Here is a 6,413-nt window from a genome sequence, read left to right as displayed (position 1 = left end):
AAAAAACCTTGGAATGCTTCCCACACACAGCTAGCATGTGCCAATTCTACTGCAGCTCCTAAATGTTTCAGACAAAATGCTCTTTAAAACAAACAAACAAACAAACAAACCTCAAATGAGGGTTCGGTGCTGAGACATGAGGCATCAATATCTCTATCCAAAGATGACACTGCTGAATATACCATATTCTGTTCATACAGCGCTGCATGCAAGTTTTGACAAGCAAAGTTTCTCCTATATATTGTTTGGATATTTGAGAGCACTAAGATCAAACAGGACACAGTTCTGCAGCCCAGTGTCTTCTGAATGTCTAATTATGCAGGTAATATCCAAATACAAAAGTAGGCTCCATTGACGTCAGTGAGATTACTCACATGAGTATGGCCTGTAAGCTTAGGCCTATGAAATTTTACTGAAAGATTTAAATCAAATAAATGAAAATACTAAATATATTTTAATGTGTCCATTTGTGGAGAAAATTCATCACCTGCTTAAAACTAGATTAAAATGATTAGCTAATCAATATTAGTGAATAACCTTAACATGACCATGCACATTTACATTTTGCTTTACAAAATATTTAAAAGGTATTTAGAAAGGAAGCTTACGATTTCATTCTAAAGGCTCCACTTCTTTCTGCAGTTCCTTTAAGTTTCACTTACCAAGGCTCAGTACTAGAGTACATTTTGTGTACTAAATCTTCCTTTCAACCTCAATGCACTAAGAAAGAGTAACTCTGAAAGGGACTAGAGCTTCTGGGTTTAAATTTAACACTATTTAAGGAAAGCAAACCTTTGCTAGGGAATATAACTGTTAACATTGTGATTTTTCAAACCTAAGGTTTCTAATGGGGTTTGACTGTTCCAGCGATAACGTATTTTTTATAGGTAACATATTTCAAGTTCGATTATGAGCAAATGTTACAAAATTTTAGTGTAATGTGAAATACTGTAATGTCAGATAGCATTATTTATCTGCTTAATATGACTAAAACCATTAATTGCTGGGAGCCATAATTCATCCCAGCAACATGAAAATCCATTTTGTGCCTATCTTGTCAGTTATTGCAGATTTTCATAATGAATTGTGAAATGGTGAAATTCTTTTGGGAAATGTGTTTGTATATTTCAACCTGCAGGTTCTGTACGGTCACTTTTATTACACAGATCCTCCATTAACTAAATGTTTTCATTATGGTGGTGCCATGACACATCAACGATGCATTTTTATCCTTTTAGATATCTGGAATAGTCTTTATTATTGTACATGCAGTTTTAATTATTAGAATTTATGAAATGAACTAAGTGGCTAATGTTCATTGACTTATATTTCCATTTAATGATTCAATCAGGTTAAATCTGTCACCTCTTCCAGTCAAGGTACTATATGTAACTCCCTGAGGAAAGGTAAAATACTGCACATACTGATCTAATTACTTTCCACAATGATATTAAAATGGTTGCCTAATGCTTTACTATTTGCAATACAGAAGCTAACCTTGCTCCCACTAAAGTCAATAGCAAAACTCCTCTCTTCCAGTCACTTTCAAGAAAGCAAGATTGAGGCTTTAGCTTCTACCTGTTATATAAACTAATGGTAGAACAATGGGCAAATCAGAAGCCAGAGTAGAAACAATCTTGTGCCCGCTCAGGTCCTGATTCTATTCTCACACCAGGGTAATTCTGTTAACTTCTAGGGAGTTTGTCCTGATTTACACTGAAATAAGTTAGAGCAGATTCAGGTCAGGAATCTCCATTTCAGTGAAGCTAAGGTACAATGAACTGTCAGCCTATTTGAATGACAAATCTACTTACAATAGTCTCTTGCTTGCCAATTCACTGAATGGTATTGGCGCCATTCTTACAGTTCAAGTAACGCCTACCAAATGTAACCAACGTTCCTTAGCCAGTCAGACAATAAGCAGCAAACTGGTAATGTCTATAGTGGAAGGGGCAGGGGGCAATCTTAGCTTCATGTCTGGTCTGACATATGGTGGGAAAAGAGGACTTGCACTCAAATGCTTAGAGGTTTCCATCATGAGCAAGCACCATCTTAATTTTGCTCCACCTATATAATTCAGTTTGTGCTTCTAAATCAAAATACCAACGTGTTCTTAGTCAAAAACTGTTTCAGTGTCTTGTGCACAGAGATGGGTGGGTGAGCCAAGGCTGTTGACTGCAAATGAGGTGTTAACGTTAGTTGCTCTACTGAAGTTTCTCAGAAACCATGGCATTTTATTTATTTTAAGCCCAGTATTGAATGCCATTATTACAACTCTGATAAACTTTAGAGCAATCTAAGCTAAAGCAGGTATTAGCATTCACGCAGTGAAGTGTAATGTACTGCTTTTGATTGTGCATGCATGTTTGTGCAAGCACATGTGCATCTTCCGCTTCTCCACTTGAAGGAATGAGAGACTTTTTTCTAGTGCTTAGGATTCTGTTGCTCAATGTAGGCTAGTCACAACCCCCCCACATACAATCTATCTATACACACACACACACACACACACTAATACTTGTACTGACAGCTAAGAGAGATTCAAAATGTTAGGGACTGTTGTTTTGGGAGCAGAAGTTCCTGAGTTCCATTCCTCACTCTGCACATTTGCCATTTACATTGGTCACCTTTAAAATAATGCCTATTTTGTCTTAGATAAATATATACCATTTAGCTCAGTACTTGCAATAATACCTAACTTTCTCTATAGTTATTACAAGGAAAATCCAGAATACTGCAGATACCCAGATAAAAAAATACTTTTGTCCACACAACCACTTACGTCTGTATAATTCACATCACTCCAGTGTGTAAGTAATCATACCCTGAGCGACATAAGTAAACTGACTTAAGCGCTGGTGTAGACCGCGCTATGTTGTGAGGAGAGCTTCTCCCGCTGACATAGCTACTGCCTCTTGCGGAGGCGGAGTAATTAAGTCGATGGGAGTGCTCTCTCCCGTAGGCCGAGAGCATCTTCAGCAGACACACTACAGTGGCACAGCTGCGCTGCTGTAGTGCTTCTAGTGTAGACTAGCCAGTAACCTGAGGTAACTGGCAAGTTTTTAAGTCTGACAAGTTCAGTTGGTGATAGTGGTGTATAGTGTTTGAAGCTATGATTTGTTTACAAGAGTTTTTTACTGCATGTGAAACAGACTATTTTAATTCCAAGATCGCTATATAAAACCAGAGGCATGGTATTGAATCTGACCGTTAAGCAACAGTGGCATTAGAAACATGTTTGACATTTCATTGTAACAATAGAAACTTCGGGATCTATCATAGAAATCTTTCACCAATTAAATGGGAAATCATTTATTGACATGAACATAGATGGACCGTCCATAAAACAAGTAAGAGATGCTTTCAGAAGCTGCACTAATGTCTTCCACCTTGATCCTATGTACTTGTTTTATGGACAGTCCATCTATGTTCATGTCAATAAATGATTTCCCATTTAATTGGTGAAAGATTTCTATGATAGATCCCGAAGTTTCTATTGTTACAATGAAATGTCAAACATGTTTCTAATGCCACTGTTGCTTAACGGTCAGATTCAATACCATGCCTCTGGTTTTATATAGCGATCTTGGAATTAAAATAGTCTGTTTCACATGCAGTAAAAAACTCTTGTAAACAAATCATAGCTTCAAACACTATACACCACTATCACCAACTGAACTTGTCAGACTTAAAAACTTGCCAGTTACCTCAGGTTACTGGCTAGTCTACACTAGAAGCACTACAGCAGCGCAGCTGTGCCACTGTAGTGTGTCTGCTGAAGATGCTCTCGGCCTACGGGAGAGAGCACTCCCATCGACTTAATTACTCCGCCTCCGCAAGAGGCAGTAGCTATGTCAGCGGGAGAAGCTCTCCTCACAACATAGCGCGGTCTACACCAGCGCTTAAGTCAGTTTACTTATGTCGCTCAGGGTATGATTACTTACACCCTGGAGTGATGTGAATTATACAGACGTAAGTTATACAGATATTAATTTCTAACCCCATATGGCATGGATTTCTCAGAACTGGCATATCCTGGTTCTATTGGGCAAAAAGCCAGCACATTTTATGTTTCAAAAAGAAGACAAACAACTTTATTTTAGTATTACATCAACTGCAAGATTTATATTGGCATGCCAAAGGCTAAGAGATTACTGACTGCACTGACAAGCAACCTCCCGGCCTTACGCCATACATTTTAGATTCAGCTGAGCTGATGTTCTTTGCTTCCACTCCATCTCACATGGACTCTCGATGCCAAGACACAAGAGAAAGAAAGAAATGCTATCCTAGAATTCATCAAGTGAAAAAGTACAATACAATTGCATCTCTCAAATTTCCTGAATCTTTTATTTGATGATAATGTAGAGATAATACATTTCAAGATCATAAGGAGAACCTCATAAGGGAACCACAAGTGAATTTCATGGGAAATGGGAATTAGAGAACATAATGACTGGACAGGTCCTATAATTCTGGCAAAAAAAAAATCAAAAAAAAAAATCAAAGCCTTCTTCCCCCATGCCATCGCTTTCCAAATTAAAACTTCATCACATCAAAGTCTTTTCTTATTCCACTCACTGTTGTGGTAAGTGCCTCCTGACTGGAGCCTATACCTCGCACTCCTTCCCCCAGGTCAGAATCCTCTCCTGCACAAAATTCCCTACCAGAGCCCACACCCCTCACCCTCTCCTGCATCCTAACAGTCTGCCCCACCCCGGAGCCCCCTCCTGCACCCAAATTCCCTCCCAAAAAGAAACTAATATAACAGCTGTTCTAAGGTAAGACGTAGGCTATTTTGAATTAACTTAACTATATTCAACTTGTTTTAAGACTGAAATGTAACCACAGAACGGCTTTATGTCAATTAAAAGCCAAGTTTAGTATAGCGTTAATAGCCTCGATGCCATAATTGTGATAACTTTGTTTTAAATTAGGAAAAAGACTTCTACACAGGGGCCCCACAAAATCTAATAGTCCCGGGCCCACAGGAGAATTAATCCGGCCCTGGTTTTATGGTCATAACAAAGACTAAGAATTGACTTTGTAAATAGAACAGAACCTTTCAAACCAACATAAGGAACTAGGGGTTGAGTTATTGGGTCCTTACGTGGACTTGCTACTGAACTTACACATATGCACAATTTTCTACAAAGCAGTAATATTTTTGTGTAGCTGCAACCCTTCAGCTTAAAAGTGGATGAATTACGTGCATAAAGCACCACTGAAGTTTCAAAACATCTATGTGTCCTTTGGAGTAAGAGACACCATATCAATATCAAATATACCTAATAAAGAACTACATTAAAGTTTAACTAGTCAGTCAGGAACATATGTAAGGTAAGGCTCTGCCCCCAATGCTGACCACAGTCCTGGTTGCAATTTCACAAACAAGACACTACGTATCAGTATCCCTTTATAACATACATATGCAGCATATACAAATGTGATAAAATTGAAACAACTTGCAGCATGCAGAGCAATACAGAACATACAATACACACAATGAAATACTGCCTCCAAATTCTACTTCATTCAACTGGAAACAAATCATTTTAAAAGGTGCTTGTGGTCCAAAAATTATTTAAGACACCAGCCAAATCAGACTGTCCAAAATCTAATTTGTTCCATGTCTTGTTTGGCAGATGATTTCACAGATCAATAAAGTTGTCTTTGTCGACAATCATGAAATGTTAACCAGCCTGAGTGTTCTGAGGCTTTTACGAAGTATTCAGCTTCATTAAACATTAAACAGCCTTGAAATATAAATGTAAAATAACTATCTGCTTTCTATCTTTCAGATACAGAAAAAAAGGTGCCTAAAATATGGAAAGCAACAGGAAAATATTAAATAAATCGGGAATTCACAGACAGTAATTTAAGAAAGCTGTCAGTAGTAAATGGCTCATTCAGATATGCTTTGCCATGAAAGTAAGACAATGTTATAATGCCAATTTGTGAAACAGAAAATATCTGGTAAGGAACAAAAAAATCATATGACAAATTTACATCGTGGGAAGTTCATAAGTACCTCTCTACGGCTGCATGCATACAGGCCTAAGGCCTGGTACTCATTTACACTAAGGCCAGTTACACCACTCTGCCAGCGTAATGAGCCTCCAAGTGTGTGTAAATGAGAATGAGGTCCTATACTCTCCTCCCTGTCTTTTATATGAAAAACCCAGCAAACACAGCAGAAAAGAATGTAAGGTTCACAAAGGAGAAACATTAGTTTTACAAATCACTGAAAGTGACTGGATGTAAGCTGTCAAAATAAGTCAACAAAATGGTGTGGTGATCTACAGTCTGACATGCCACACTCTGTGATCTGAGATACAGCTAAAGGTTACTTACCATATAGCAAGAAGTTCTACTTTAAAGTCTATACCCATAAATCAAAAGGACTTTCATTT

The sequence above is a fragment of the Chelonoidis abingdonii genome, chromosome 4 (assembly GCF_003597395.2).
Source record: "Chelonoidis abingdonii isolate Lonesome George chromosome 4, CheloAbing_2.0, whole genome shotgun sequence".
Classification (NCBI taxonomy): domain Eukaryota; kingdom Metazoa; phylum Chordata; order Testudines; family Testudinidae; genus Chelonoidis; species Chelonoidis abingdonii.
Note: the sequence above shows the minus strand (reverse complement) of the source record.